At 38.1% G+C, this 17,189-nt stretch overlaps 1 long non-coding RNA gene across 1 annotated transcript in view; it reads left to right on the top strand.

The window, feature by feature from the left end:
* The window catches only part of LOC134793036 (uncharacterized), an 814,647-nt gene that overhangs the window by 367,620 nt on the left and 429,838 nt on the right, over nt 1-17,189 (top strand). Inside the window, exon 2 of the long non-coding RNA XR_010144492.1 lies at nt 10,018-10,414. This is a non-coding gene — a long non-coding RNA (uncharacterized LOC134793036). The remainder of the gene's footprint in view (nt 1-10,017; nt 10,415-17,189) is intronic.

Raw genomic sequence — 17,189 nt, 5'->3', positions numbered from 1 at the left:
CATGTAAAGTCACATTTCGGTGCAAGTGCATCCACACTATCAAACTACCCAGACAATATTATCGCCAATACGTGGGCTACTAAACTTAAACTAACCAATCAAAAGTAAATCGTATTCACTTATCTTAAGACTCATTTTCATTTGAGATTGTAACCAATAATTAACACAAACGAATTTGAGCTCTAAGTTTTAATGCATTAAGTTGGAATTAGCTTGGTTTTATGTCTGGTCAGTTACATAGTTACGGCGCGACATTCATACGATTTTAGTAGATTCCATTTGAAGTTTGAGTTCGTGTTTACGAGTGCTACAGCTACGAGCTACGGAACAAGTGCTACGGGTCTACGCCGTAGCAGGGCAATAAAGTGTTACTATGTTTATATTTCTCCACTTAAGAGAGTTTTGGCTAGTTTTCACGTATAGGCTATTATTGTCAGTTTCTATTCTAACATTTGGTTTGTTGGTAAAAACCAGCCTAGTCAAATCCTTTATAATTTCAGGATTTTCTACACAGCACAGAACTTGGCACCCATATAGATCTCAATTCTTTTGTCGGCGAGTCAACAACCACATATATTCTTAATATTGAACTTGGCTCTTATTTTACATATCCATACTAATCCATACTATCCATACTAATAATATTATACTCGTAAATGCCAAAGTGTGTCTGTCTATCTGTCACCTCTTCACGCTTAAACCGCTGAACTGATTTAGTTGAAATATGGCATAGAGATAGTTTGAGTCCCGGGGAAGGACATAGGATAGTTTTTATGTCGGAAATCGTCCCGTAAAGGACTGAAAAGGGGGGTAAAGATGACGAAGGGTCAAACAGATCACTGTGTTATGTCTTTCCTGTAGACATACACAAGAGTTAAGGGCTATAAAGGTTAATTTTCTTATTTAACCCTTATCCACGTGAAAAGGTCCTCCTTTTATTTAAAGAACTATGATAAAATCATTACTTACATGCCCACAAGCTGTTAACTATTGCCCACAGGAGAGAAAACTAGTGTGTTATCGCGAACAGCACATTTTTCTCTCCTGTGGGCAATAGTTAACAGCTTGTGGGCATGTAAGCAATGATTTTATCATAGTTCTCTAAATAAAAGGAGGACCTTTTCACGTGGATAAGGGTTAAATAAGAAAATTAACCTTTATAGCCCTTAACTCTTGTGTATGTCTACAGGAAAGACATAACACAGTGATCTGTTTGACCCCGAAATATTAATGGCTCACTTTATACCTTCAACCATATAATAATAGAAATGCTAATTCTATGTAAACGGAGCCGCGGGCAGACGCTAGTTCTATAACTTGTTATGAATCCTGCGTTAAAGTTAATGTACCCACGCCACCACAAACTCTGACCACACTTGTACACAAATCTTCCAAATGAATACACCCCATGTTACCCACCGTACACCTGATATATTACTAACATAAACCTCCATTCGAAAGGCTTACCGAAAAAGGAACTAAGTTTAAAGTAAAACCCGGGCACTTAGGCCCTTTTTAAATTGAAATTAGATTGAAGTGGCATGAACTATGCATTTACTTGATGCGGAACAAAATGGAACGTTCTAGAAAATTACTATTCCAGGAAGTTCTTTAGCTGATAGGATCTTTGAGTAAACAGTGCGTTATTATTTATGTGTTTTTATCACGAACTTGATAGGGTGAATATTATAATAGCAAAGATATAATGTAAATCCGTATAAGATACCTACGTAAAGTCTGAAAGAAAAAACCTGCCTCGGAAATCAAGAAAAAGTTATGCTCGTTGAAGGTTGTATTGTACCTAAATATGCGATTTTTTTGAACCTACTCTTTACATTTCCTTTTTATCATGCTTCATAAATTATATTTATAATTCTTTATTTTGGAGAGACTTCCATCTAAAATTAACCCAATATTGTTTTAGAAATATTACGAGAACATTTCAGACAGACAATTTAGGTTTACGGCGCATTAGCTCGTAAAGAGTCCCCGAATTTCCTAAAAAATCTCTTCTAAAATCATTCTACCTCCTCATTACATACTTAAAAGTAAACCCTATTCACTTAATAATAAGGTTGCTATTGCTATGCGACGGAGATAATAGATAAACCCTTGCTGAAGTTACAACAAAACATCGTCTTTTTGCAACATCTTTCCAATTTGATAGGCATTAAATGAAGTAAGTTTTCTTCTAATTTGGACTCAATAGCTTTGATATAAGATTGTTTATTGAATAACAGATAATTTTGACAAAAGAGGATTAGAAAAGATGGCAGAAGGCGTAAAAACATCAGCAAAGTCGCGTAAAGTATGGATTGGTCATTTTTGACGGTAGTTTGCTCAATACAGTTGGTTTATGACACGTTTAGGGAGTCGGCATTCGCACTATTTCCCCTCTGCCGAAGCACAAGCCCAATTGGGCATGCACACAACTATAGGTAGCGCGGTCCGTGATGCGACTCGTCCGTACACAAAAAAACCGGGCAAGTGCGAGTCGGACTCGCGCACGAAGGGTTCCGTACCATAATGCAAAAAACGGCAAAAAAAAAACGGTCACCCATCCAAGTACTGACCCCGCCCGACGTTGCTTAACTTCGGTCAAAATCACGTTTGTTGTATGGGAGCCCCACTTAAATCTTTATTTTATTCTGTTTTTAGTATTTGTTGTTATAGCGGCAACATAAATATCACACGGTTCGTGAGATACAGCCTGGTGACAGACGGACGGACGGACAGACGGACGGACAGCGGAGTCTTAGTAATAGGGTCCCGTTTTACCCTTTGGGTACGGAACCCTAAAGAGATCGAGGTGTGCAAGATTTGTCTTTGACGTGTGTCATTTCCTATGTATTTGTGTCGTCATTACAGATTTGATTTTGTATGTACTTAGTGAGAGAGAAGAGCGACTGTGTGCACGTTTCCCCACAAAAAAAATGCCAAAACGATTTGAACGGTACCTAAGAATAGATATCGGTTGGTCCTCTCTTCCGACGTGTCGGAAACCGGTGTTGCTCGAAGTCTCCAATATGTTCCATAAGACTAGACTTTTACATTAGACTGAACCTAAACAAAATTAAAATTCATCTATTTAATGATATTGCTGAAGAACGTCTTTTATTTCAATATCAATAAAGACAATAATGTTATATTTGATAACGTCTGTCGTAAAAGAAAATTCAATAAAAATTTGCTGGTTATTAAATGAAAGAAAATGACGTAGTAAAACGGCCCTAACAATAAAACTGTTATATTTAGCCGTCTTTTCACGAATAAAGTAGAAAACAACAATATAATACAAGTCCTCTTTATTCCACAACCTCAGAATAAATAAACATGGAAACACAAATAACAGAACAACATTAACAAGGGGAAAACAAAGGGTTAAAGATTGCAAACAATTTTGTTGAGTGCTAAAATTGTAAAAATGTTTTGAATGTCTTAATATTTGAAAGAACACCGGAGTTGAGATTAAAGAAGTTAGGGGAGATATCAAAATAAACCGGATCCTGAGGGGTCTAACGCAAAATTATGGTTTAAATATTGAAATTATACACCGTATAATCAATAACATAGAAAATCACACGGAAACTAGACCGTAATTATATTTGCAAAGGCAGAATCTAACCAAAACCGGAATATAACCAAAAAAATTATAAATTCTTGACGTATTCTATTGAAGACTAATATTTACGATGAAAATGTGAAGCAAAATTTTTAACAGAAGTGTATTTTTAGAGTAATTGAGATAAAAGGTAAAATCCCGCGCAAAAGTACATATGTAAGTACATTTACTATTCGGCCGGATAGTACGCAATATTCGGCCGACTACCAAATATTCGGAAAAGTGGCCAAATACACGAAATACCGAATATTCGTGGCATCCTGTATCGTCATACACGTGTTGGGCACATTGATTAGAGTGAATTAGTGAGATAATATATCAAACGCGTCCGTCTAATTTTAAATGAAAACAGACAGCGTAAATTCGGGTGCGTTAATTTAATTATATTGGGAGGATCTAAGCAAAGTTGTGAATTTGATTTAGTTGTTACATTGTTGAATTTGTATTTTAACGGTCTAATTATATTTTGTATTTGTTTTTAGCATCTCGCGACTGCCCCGCGCATAAACTGAGTAGATTGACTTATAGCTTTCTTTTTTAATTATGTCTAGTGAAATGACTAAATAAAAAATAAAGCTATATCCCATTGGGAGTTATAGCTTTGTTTTTCACAATCCATAACTCCCGCGTGAATAATTAAGGCCTTTACCCTTCAGTAAACCCACATGAAAAATCTTTTTCGAGCAAGTGTGATGAAAAATATTTACTGTCCTATTGACATCCATATGTAGTAATTATTGATCGTACCTAATTGTAAACCTCTTGGTGCCCAAACAAAATGCTGTTAGAGAAGTGCATTTTTGCTCCCGTCAAACCAGGGTCTGATCAAGAGTAGTGGTCAATTCTAAAATGTCATGAAATTATCTAAATTTACGACCTAGCCCCGACATATTTACTGATGCTATGTCTATTGAGTAGGCACGCCCGGGCACTACGTTGATTAACAGCCTATTCGAACGTACACTGGATATTTGAAATCATGTTATTAAAACATTTAAAACGTAATAAATGTAAGAGCTTCGGTAGAGAGTAAGTACCATTTGGAGTTGAAAGAAATTCAACAACAATTGTTCGCAGAAATCGCGATGCTGGCGGCATTTCGTCGCTGTATCGCAATGCTGCTATGTTGTGCGAGGAAGCCGCCAGCTCTTCGGTCACCAGTTACATCAACCAGACGCTTCGCGATTTCTGCGAGCAACTGGTACAATGCCTCAAGGGCCTATTTTAGATTTAAGCTAGTTTTTAATTTCGTTTAGTAGTACCATTGTTTATATCTTGTATGTAAATAAATGATCATGTTATTTAGTTATCGTGCGTCTCGTCCGCGCAAATACATGAATGGTTAAAGTAAAGAGTGAAATGTGTGATAACTGAATGACATCAGTCAGGTGTCATTTACCCACCAGATATCAGATATAGCGTAGGGTCGAATTGGCCTGGAAGGTAAATAAATGAGATGGCGGTACATCAAACGCGTTGTCTGTTGTCTTACTCTGTATTGAAACAGAGAATGCATTCGGTTTGTCTTGAGCTAATCCAAACTCCAACAGAAACTACTGAGATTAATGTTATTATTTAGTAACGTTGGTTTTATTTAGTGAAAATAGTTTTTAATCTCTTAGTAATAGGGTTCCGTTTTTACCCTTTGGGTACGGGACCCTAAAAGGGTATGGAGCAAACTTCCCCTAAACTATTTTGCTAATTTTGTTTCATCAAACTAATCAAAGGTATTTTAGATCAAACATTAACCGTTTAAACCTTTCATGATGTAGCGACTAAAGTAAAATCCGGTACGAAATTCCGAGAAGCTCAGAACATAAACGAAAACATTGGTAAATTTTAGGATTCCGTACCTCAAAAGGAAAAGTCGGAATCCTTATAGGATCACTTTGTTGTCCGACCGTACGTCTGTTTGTCGAGACCCTTTATCTCGGGAACGCGTGGAGGTATCGTGTTGAAATTAAAACCATATACTTAGGTCTACACTCTACAGCCCCATGAAGCAATAAAAAAACGAATTTCGAAGTTAACGTAAAAACAAGATACGGCCGTTTATAACCGCAAAAAACGTATATTTCGACACTCTCAAGTGAATTAAAATTGATAGGGTTCTTCCCGTTGACCTAGAACTATGAAATTTGGCATGTGATATCGTCTTACACTACAAGTACAGGGGGCCGATTTTTGAAATTCGAGCGCTCGATTTCGTCACTCGAAAATCGGTGTAAAACAGCGAAATGCTAATTTTTGAAATACGAGCGATAGAAATTGGGAATCGAGTGGTATTGACCACTCGTCTTCAATTCTATTAGTAGAATTTAAATGCCGGGTACCTACTGGAGAAATTATTGAACGAGATACACGAAATCGAGCGGTCGAAAGCTAGGAGAAAATCTGAAAACTATAAAGTAAAAAATAAAATAAAGTTTAATTTGTACGGAACCCTTGGTGGGCGAGTTCGACTCGCACCTGGCCGGTTTTTTGAATATAAAGTCGTCTGTCAACCGTGAATGTTCTTTGAAAATGTAAGTAAAATCTGCCTACTTTCTAAAGAACAGACTGTCTATCACTTTCTATTGTTACGATGACAATTGAATGTAGGTAATCTAAAAAGACTATTGTATTTGACAGGTGATGGACAGAAAAAGAAGAAAGATAAATAACATCCTTGAAATTTTTACTTTATCTATATGGGTACATCTTATAAAACAAACGGCGCGATTCGGGAAATGAATTAGAGATTAACTAGATACGATATAGTAAAGATATGTGACGTCCCACGTGTAAAAGTACCTTATGGCGGTTGGTGCTTACGCTGTTATTAACGCCGCTCCAATATTATTGCGGCGCTATGCGACGTAAGCGCCAGCCGCCATAAGGTACCTTTTGCCGTGGAACGTCACATATCTTTATTATTTCATATCTATAGTGAATCTCTAATTCATTTCCCGAATCGCGGCGCCAGCCGCCATAAGGTACCTTTTGTCGTGGAACGTCACATATCTTTACTATTTCATATCTAGTGAGTCTCTAATTCATTTCTCGAATCGAGCCGAAAGTCCCTCGCCAAACTAGGTTTATCGCGAACATCCGACCGATCTGTACCTATAGACCAGGGGTCTCCAAACTTTTTTACCTGAGGGCCATATTGCGCCTCAGAATTTTCGCGCGGGCCACGGCACACAGCATTTCGCCGCCTGGGGGCGTGTATCTGCTGCTGTTAGGGCTGAACACCTGGAGCCTGGCTCCCGCGGGCCGGATTGGACCGCTGTCGGCGGGCCGGATTGGAACGCTTCGAGGGCCGGATTTGGCCCGCGGGCCGGGGTTTGGAGAGCCCTGCTATAGACAAACGCAGCGGGGGACTTTGTTTTATAAGGTGTACTGTACAGTGATGAAATATCTTTATATTTCAGGCAACTACTGGCCCATAAATACCTTAAAACTGGCATACACATATTATAAAAAAAAAATATCTACCCGTATAAACTACGAAAAACTTTATGGCTGCGATATAATTATATATTACGCAACCCCACATGCAGTGTCAGTTTGTATGTTCGCGATAAACTCAAAAACTACTGAACGGATTTTTATGCGCTTTTCACTTATCAATAGAGTGATTCTTGAGGAAGGTTTAAGGTGCCGTGGGTTCAGAAAACGAAGTTTTTAAAAAGCCGTAGCTCTTTTTTGCTTCACAATACGGCTGCCATACATTCAATTAGCAATTTTGAGGGCTTTTTCTAGTGACTTCCGCGATTCGAATCCTAAGTTTTTGACTTTTGCTCGATAGAAAACGATCACGAACATAGGTCTAAAACGGACTTTAAACATTCGTAACAATTTGTGCACAAAAGATAAAAATATGAAAACTGCTTCTAATAACGCGCAATTTTATGCTTGAGCGAATTCCGCGATTACTTTTTTTTTTAATTTAACATTAAATAAATAAGTTCAAAAACATGATATCAGCGGTCCCGTGCACGCAACTTCTTTGATCAGATGCCCCAGGGGGGGGACACTTCAAATGTAGTTAACGTCAGTAAAGATGCAGGCGACTTCTATATCTTGCTTCTGAAAAAATTAGTTGACTTCCGATTACACAAACTACTTCACCAGATGTCACTATAAAATGTATATAATTTTAGTGGCATTAATATTTAAATTAAAATAAGTACGAATTCATATTTGTAATTATTATAATTTTCTATAAATTTTGAAAAAAAATAAGAATTTTGTTATAAATTGATTTAATTATGCTGTTTTTTTATGCTGGCAACACTTGCATATCCGCCAAGACATGCAATTTTTTTGCTGTCACTGGAAGAGGGTAAATTTGAAATATTTTAGTGATGGTTCAGCCATTTCCTTCATTACGGTTCTGAAAGAAATTAGATTATAGCCCGAATTAAAACACATGCCCTGTTATGAAAACCTCGAAAGTGCGTTGAGTTGTACCTCTGTGTTGGTCCGCCTCGTCGTTGAGCATTCGCTGTGTGCTGTGTTATTTTGTGCGATATGGACGCTATTTTACAGTAAATTTATTTTGTGGTAGGTACCTAAGTACTAGTAACTTTTGATAAGGCAGGCCACTATCGATAAATCTGCTACAATGCTTAGACTATGTGCTGCTGTAAAAACACTGGTAAGTTCATTTTCACGAATTATGGTACCTAATACATACAAGTTCGGAAAATCGCCCGAACTACAATACAATACAATACAATACATACAAGTTCAAGTTCTTTATTTGCATTCATGTTGTACATATAGGTATTAAATAACAAATGAGTTGTTTCAAATATGAGCCCTACAAGGGCATAGCAATTACTGAATCTAACCTATACCTAATACAAATAATAAACAGGAAATCCCATGCACCTCACCCCGTAGTCCCTCGTATTTGGGGAGAGAGCGCACGAAGGGTTCCGTACCATAATGCAATAAAAAAAAAAACAAAAAAAAAGCAAAAATAAAAACGGTCACCCATCCAAATACTGACCACTCCCGACGTTGCTTAACTTTGGTCAAAAATCACGTTTGTTGTATGGGAGCCCCATTTAAATCTTTATTTTATTCTGTTTTTAGTATTTGTTGTTATAGCGGCAACAGAAATACATCATCTGTGAAAACTTCAACTGTCTAGCTATCACGGTTCGTGAGATACAGCCTGGTGACAGACGGACGGACGGACGGACGGACGGACGGACGGACGGACGGACGGACAGCGAAGTCTTAGTAATAGGGTCCCGTTTTACCCTTTGGGTACGGAACCCTAAAAATGAACAATTACTTAGAATAAGTACATCTTAAAACTTATCATTTAAATATTATTAATTAACTATAAAATAAACTATAAGAATCTTCTCATATCTATGCATATGTATAGTTTAAAATCCCATATCTAGATACTCCAGACATGGTATAAAAATATGTGTCATACCTACTTATTTTAACATTATCTTACATGTATCAGGCAAACATAATACAAGGAGAGTGAATTTATTTTTTCAGGAACAATAATCCATCGCTTTCCAAATCCTGACAAGTATCCAGAAGAATTCAAATCTTGGGTCACACTTGTTGGTGGCAAGTTGGAATAGTCTTCGGATTATGAGTACCATAAGAAGAGGATCATTTGTGATAAACATTTCAAGAATGCAGACAAAAACCGTAACCACCCGTTACATAGATTAGCAATGCCTTCACTCACTTCACTGCATTTACCTGATATGAATCTATAAGATTATCTTTCAGAATTAGTTATACGTATGTAGGAAAAACCAGTCTAACTCTTTATAACGATGTTTTTAGGGTTCCGTACCTCAAAAGGAAAAAACGAAACACTTATAGGATCACTCGTGCGTCTGTCTGTCTGTCCGTCTGTCACAGACTATTTTCTCGGAAACTACTGGAACAATTAAGTTGAAATTTGGTACACATATGTAAATTAGTGACCCAAAGACGGACGGACGTGTAACGTAAAGAAATGAATTTTAAACATGGGGGCATTGGGGGGCCACTTTTGGGCGGTAAATGAGAAAGTTACAAAATAAAGTTTTTCAAACTATATTTATATACACCCAATGAAAGAGCGCATTTTAAGTACATATATTAAATGTATTTATTTTATAATAGAAGTTATTTAAGAAAATTGCCAAAAAATACCTTGTACACACGTAATAGTTCTTTTCTCAAACATGCAATGAAATATTGATGTTATGTTCCCTAAGCGAGGCTGCGAAGTATAACGTTTCAGGAGGCCTACCGCGAACCACGTTTGACGTGTTGCCTCCCTCTCACACTTACGTACGAATTCACAAATGCGACAGAGAGGCAACTCATCGAACGTGGTTCGCGGTAGGCCTTCAGGTGCAGCTAGGCTAAGGCCGGCAAAGTCCTCTTTTTAGGGTTCCGTAGCCAAATGGCAAAAAACGGAACCGTTATGGATTCGTCATGTCTGTCTGTTTGTCTGTCCGTCCGTATGTCACAGTCACTTTTTTCCGAAACTTATAAGAACTACATATACTGTTGAAACTTGGTAAGTAGATGTATTCTGTGAACTGCATTAAGATTTTCACACACAAATAGAAAAAAAAAACAATAATAATTATTATTATTTAAGTTTTGGGGGTTCCCCATACTTAGAACTGAAACTCAAAAATTGTTTTCTCATCAAACCCATACGTGTGGGGTATCTATGGATAGGTCTTCAAAAATGATATTGAGGTTTCTAATATCATTTTGTTCTAAACTAAATAGTTAGCGCGAGAGACACTTCCAAAGTGGTAAAATGTATGTGGTTTGAACGAGATCTAGTAAGTAGTTTTTTATTACTACGTGATAAATTGTAAACCGCAATTTTATTATGTTACTTGCTGTTACGGAACCCTTCATGGGCGAGTCCTACTCGCACTTGGCCGCTTTTTTTAATTTCCATTTCACAAATATTTGTCATACAGGGCTATAACCGCAAAAATTGAAGTTCGCAAATTGAGGAGATTTGTTTCTGTCACTCTAATTACGCCTTCATTGGAGTAAAAGAGAAAGTTCCCCGCAATTTGACAATTTCGGTTTTCGCGGTAGCCGCTCAGCATCGTGGCGTTCATCCATAAAAAAAAACTAGAGACAGTATTTGCTTTATTGGCCGTAACACACAGAAAGCGATATCTCTTTCTCGCTCTTACTTATCGGTGCGTCGCACAATGACCTTGGTGTGGTGCGATAGTCTGTTACCACTTTATGGTTCGTAATGACACAGTGACACTCTGCCACTACGCCTATAAAAAAAAAACAATGTTTGCTATAATTTGCAGTTTTATTTGTGTAAAATCAACATGAACATAATAAAAAATACATTATTAACCAAATTCTATAATTTTAAATTATAAATTTAACTACACAAATAAAAACATATAAAATATTTCATCTAAACGTTAGCGGTAAGAAGGTCTACTCAAACACGCGTAGTTATTTTTTTTTATTGTTATGGAGGCAAAGTTGGAAAGTTTTCATTCATTCTGTATTTCTGTTTTATTGGATTTATGGTGCGTTGTTGATTTTTAGGGTTCCGTACCCAAATGGTAAAACGGGACCCTATTACTAAGACTTCGCTGTCCGTCCGTCCGTCCGTCCGTCCGTCCGTCCGTCCGTCCGTCCGTCTGTCACCAGGCTGTATCTCACGAACCGTGATAGCCAGACAGTTGAAATTTTCACAGATGATGTATTTCTGTTGCCGCTATAACAACAAATACTAAAAACAGAATAAAATAAAGATTTAAATGGGGCTCCCATACAACAAACGTGATTTTTGACCAAAGTTAAGCAACGTCGGGAGTGGTCAGTACTTGGATGGGTGACCGTTTTTTTTTTGCTTTTTTTTTTTGTTTTTTTTTTGTATGGTACGGAACCCTTCGTGCGCGAGTCCGACTCGCACTTGCCCGATTTTTTTACTTTAATATGAGTTCCGACGAAATAATGAAATTAATATTAATTGTAATCGTAGGAGATGGAATTGGGAGCGTAAGCAGAATTGATTTTAAATAACTTGCTACCTCTGCCGCCAAGTCAAAGACGAAGTATGTATATGGTTGCTTATGGCAATTTTATTATTTGAGAAACTAAGGAAAGTGGCTTACAGTTTCTTAGAAAGTTTTGTGGCATATTTTAAAGAAATGAAAGTAACTACAAAATCGTCAACACTGGAAATTATACTTATTTACTCCATGCATAAAGCAACTATGTATGTGAAACATGATATGAACATGAAAGACTATGTAAACTTATGTGACAAAAACGACAGTCAGACGGATACAAGGTGAACAAATCAAAGATACATGAAAATATACGGGTAGTAAAAATACACGACTCGTGTAAAACATACCCGTGATAAAGATATAGGTACGTGTTAGTTATATTTTAGGTGTAGTTTACTTTTAGTTTTTTCTATAAATAAAACTTGGGTTTCGTGGATTTTTTATTTTATTTATTTCATTGCATGTTTGAGAAAAGCACTAAGTATACATACCTCGGCGTGAAAAGGGATTGTCGGCCTCAGGCCTATCCGTCTTCTATAGCGGTTTCCGGATCTGAACTATCTCTTCGACCGTCCCAATAGTATGCATAATTTTTATAGGGATATTTAGAGAAAAGAAGCCATTACTTGCAATGTACTGCTGACAGAAATAAGGTCAACGTAGCTAATTCTGTCATATGAACTATTCCGTCCATTAACGCACCAGCCAACCTCTCTACCTTTTTACAGAACAAAGGCATGTTGACAACTTGGAAATTTCGCATGCTACTCAGCCAAACATTAATAAACAAGCCTCTACCTCAAACTTACAACAAGTTTCTAATGAAGCACCACAGCAGGCTGCATTACCAACCAATACGGGTAATCTATATATTTTATATTATATTTTTAGGGTTCCGTATCCAAATGGCAAAAAACGGAACCCTTATAGGTTCGTCCTGTCTGTCTGTCCGTCTGTCCGTCTGTCCGTCTGTCCTTCTGTCCTTCTGTCCGTCTGTCCGTCTGTCCGTCTGTCCGTCTGTCCGTCTGTCCGTCTGTCCGTCTGTTCGTCTGTCCGTCTGTCCGTCTGTCCGTCTGTCCGTCTGTCCGTCTGTCCGTCTGTCCGTCTGTCCGTCTGTCCGTCTGTCCGTCCGTCCGTCCGTCCGTCCGTATGTCACAGCCACTTTTGAAATTTGCACACCAGGTTAGATTTATAAACTGTACAAGAGATAAGAAGCGATTTTGGAAATTCAACCCCTAAGGGGGTTAAAAAGGGATGAAAGTTTGTATGGGGTTCAAGTTTTATTTTATGCTAGCAATTTCAAACTTCGTAAAAAGATATATTATTAAAATAAAAGAAAATTAATTTCGGCATTTTGGGAAATTCATCCCTAAGGTGATGAAAAAAGGGGTTGAAAGTTTGTTTGTTTGTATTTGTTGTTTGTAAGCGATAATTTCCCTTACCGAACAGGCTACCACCGTCTTTTTGTTAATCGCCACAGTTTCTCTTTTTCTAACGTTATTTATATAAAAAATTGTTTTTTTCAGATGTTTTTGAAATGCCTCAAGCCGCCTTCTTTCTGCAGTTTCAGAGTGTCAGTACACCAACAGAAAGCAATTCCGCAGGTAGGTTTTTGCTTAAATAATACCATAGAGAAATATAGTAAGACAAAGAGTGGTCACTCCATACATCAGTTTCGGTACCAAAAATATTAGTATTTTCATAGTCGGCATCTAGCATCGAGTAGCGGAATTATCAGTACCGCTACTCGATACTAAATGTCTCTCAAGTGCCGACCAACGAAATTTTTATTGAACAACAATTTACAACTAATATTAGAAGCGGAAGGGGTTGAAAATAGAGTTCCGGTTAATCAGTTTATAATATTAGCTGAAAATTGTTGAGCATTAGACTTTACGGTCGCCGCTACATCTATCGTCAAGTAGCAGTACTGATAATTCCGCTACTCGATGCTAGATGTCGACTATGAAAATACTAATATTTTTGGTACCAAAACTGATGTATGGAGTGAGCACTCTTGTCTTACTATATTTGTCTATGATAATACGTACTTACCTAAAATTTGTTTAATTGCTTGTAAAGGTACATGTTTTTTTGTAAAATTAAGCAATTAAAATATGGAATGTGAAGGAGAGTATTCTAGCAGTTGCCTTCTATTTCATTCTCATAGAAATTTTACTTAATGTCATGGTTTCATGAGTGACAGACTACCTCATCCCAAACACATAATAGCGACTGGAGGGCAGCATGAGGCGCACCCAGCTCTATGCGGGCAGAGACATTATCCACAGCCATAGCCTCAGAGTACGAGCAGATTTCATCAAATTCGATTCAGTTATTTCCGGTTTAGCCGTACCTTACTCAACACTGTACCACAGAATAACTATTACAAGCTTTTATTTAGTTTCACCTGACCGTTGTCTGTCTGTCTGTCTGTCTGTCTGTGTGTAATAAAATCTTGCAAGTTAAATTTGATCCACTTCCCGGTTTCCGATTGAGCTGAAATTTTGCATGCATGTATAAATCGGATGACAATGCAATATATATGGTACCATCGAGCTGATCTGATGATGGAGACAGGAGGTGGCCATAGGAACTCTGTGATGAAACAACGACCCAAGACCATACCCTCATTACCTCTTCAATCTTAAACTGATTTTTAATAAACACAATAAACATACAATAAACATATAAATAGTACAATAGGGAATATTAGGCAAAGCTCTGCGTAGGTAGCACCACTAGCACATACAGTAAACAAACTACGTCAATCACATGGCCTACCGCGAAACACGACAATCGAAAGTTCGGTTTTTGCCTCTCTATCACTCTTGCTAATTCGATCGATGGAGAGGCAGATAAAGAAATCCCGATTTTCACGTTTCGCGGTAGGCCACCTGTAAGCAAACCACCTTGGTGCATCAATGTCAGAGTGAAAACTTGTCAAAAAACTGTTTAAGGCCTAGTATGTATAAGTTACTCTATGGCAGTGGTTCCTAACCTGGGGGTATTTACCCCCGTGGGGGTAAACCTGTTATTTTGCGGGGGTAATAAGCTGACCTAATATCAGGTTCCCTAGTTAGTCATAGGGGTGACCGAACTGAAAAGGTTAGGAACCACTGCTCTAAACCATAATGGTTTACTAAACAAATTAATGCTGCTCTTTGGCGGCAGAACATGGCAGTAATAGTCTCTATTGTAACAGTGCGGTTTGTTATTTTAACCATGCTTCCAAATTCACACATTCAGTTTTGTTTTTCAGATGGGCTGAAAACAAAATCATCTAGCACCAGCTTAGAAGAATCAATCTCACTGCGTACAAAAATCAAGCGGCTACGTACGGAGATATTAAGGTTACAGAAAAAATCTAAGTCATTTGCAGCGAGGCTGGCAAATGCCGAAGACCTCACAACCAATCCTGCATTCCAGGATATTGTAAATAACATGACAAAACCAGCGCGACTATTTATGCAGATGCAGCAGCAAGCGAAAAAAACACCAAAAGGACGACGCTTCACTGTTGAAGAAAAGGTGCTATCATTAACCGTATACAAAAAGAGTCCGAAATGCTATGCATTACTTCATAAATATTTTACGTTGCCATCTACAAAAGCTATGAAGCGCTTATCTGGGCCAGATAAAACTTAGACCGGGGATAAACTCTATAATTTTCAAAAAAAATAAGGAAACTGTTGCGAAGCAAAACCTATCTGACAGATTATGCAGCCTCATGTTCGACGAGATGTCTTTAAAACCGCAGGTTTCTTATAATGCGCAAAAGGATAGAATGGAAGTCTTTGCTTGCAACCGTGACAAGGCGTTTGCGGACCACGCCTTTGTATTTATGGTAAAAGTAATGAAACATAATTTTAAGCAACCGATTGCCTACTATTTTACGACAGGTTTGCAGAAAAAGGAATTTAAAAAAAAAATATTGTGGATGTTATCAAACACGCACAAAAATCCGGTCTCATAATCGTGAACACTGTTTGTGATCAGAGCCAAGTAAATGTTGGAGCCATCAGGGAACTAGTAAATGACACAAAAAAAGAAAATAAACAGCTAGTTTGACAGTACAGAAGGAGTCACCATATGAACACTTTAAAATAAATGGCAAAAACATTATCCATATTTATGACACTCCCCATTTAATGAAGGGACTCAGGAATAATTTACTTTCCAAGGACATGCGCTACGTCACAAACGGGCAAGAGAAAATAGTGATGTGGCAATATTATGAAATGTTATATGCCTCCGACCTAACATATAGAGAACTACGGCTAGTGGACAAGTTGACCGAAGAGCATGTTAATCGACAAAAAAAATCAAAAAATGCGAGTCATATTAGCGACCCAATTATTTAGCCACAGCGTAGCTGCATGTAGCCGCTGAACACCTATCGGCCAGTGGCGATCTGCCTCAGGATTGTCGTCAGTTAATTGACATTACTTTGATGCTCGACGACCTATTTGACAGCTTGAATGGAAATACCATAAGCATTCCTAACGGAAAAAAATACATAGGATGCGTGAAGCGGAATTCGCCACATCATAAACTATGGCAAGGCTGTAAAACAATTTTAAAGACAGTAACATTTATAAAAAAAAAAACAAGAAATGAGTGGGAATAAAATGCGAAAATTCGAACAGACCGTCCCATCTGTTATTAATTTTATTAAAACTATAGAAGGTGTAGAAAGAATATGGACAGTTTTGTCGGAAAAGTTCGGTTTTGACATTTTATTAACCCGACACTTAAATCAGGATCCCTTAGAAATCTTTTTCGGGAACATTCGCAGCTATGGGGCAAGAAACAACGCACCTAATACTACGGCGTTTGAAGCCGCCTTTAAAGCGCTTTTATTAAATTATCTTATCAGTGCAGTGTGATGCGCGCTTGGAATCGGACGCGCTTCACTGCATAATATCGAATAAAATATTTATTCGCGATCGGCGTGACTTAGGTCGCTGCCCCGTACTTTTCGCGATGAGTTCGCAACAACTCATAGCGAATGAATTACTGGCGTTTGTACAGAACGCCGTAGACACCATGGATGAAGTCAGCATCAGGCAGATCTGCAAATCAAGTTTCAGTGAAGACGACATTTGCAGTGGCAAGGCGCTGCTCTTCCAGACGCTCGGCAAAACTGACCAGATGCCATCCCGTCGGAGGGATGGCGGCGTGAAGAGTCTCCAGGACATAATAAAACTGTTCAAGGAGACCGATCCAGACGACGTGCCTGCCTTCGTTGCGAAGCGGCTAGACCGGTTACCGCCAGTTACCTTTGATCACGTCGACGTCACCAGGCTGCTGAAGGACATAACATTCCTGAAGACGAGTCTGGCAGAAGTACAGGCTAAGTTAGAGGTATCTAATAATACCATCAGTGAGCTACGTTCCGAATTGGCGTTATTACGTAGCGCACATTCGGAATGTAGGTCAGATACCTCTAACATAGCAGTGTGTCACGTTGCGCAGAATGTGTCCATCGGCGGTTTTGAACCCGCGAATTTGGATGCGTCGGCAATTGCTGA

Source organism: Cydia splendana, chromosome 8 (assembly GCF_910591565.1).
Source record: "Cydia splendana chromosome 8, ilCydSple1.2, whole genome shotgun sequence".
Classification (NCBI taxonomy): domain Eukaryota; kingdom Metazoa; phylum Arthropoda; class Insecta; order Lepidoptera; family Tortricidae; genus Cydia; species Cydia splendana.
This window is presented reverse-complemented; position numbering and strand designations above follow the sequence as displayed.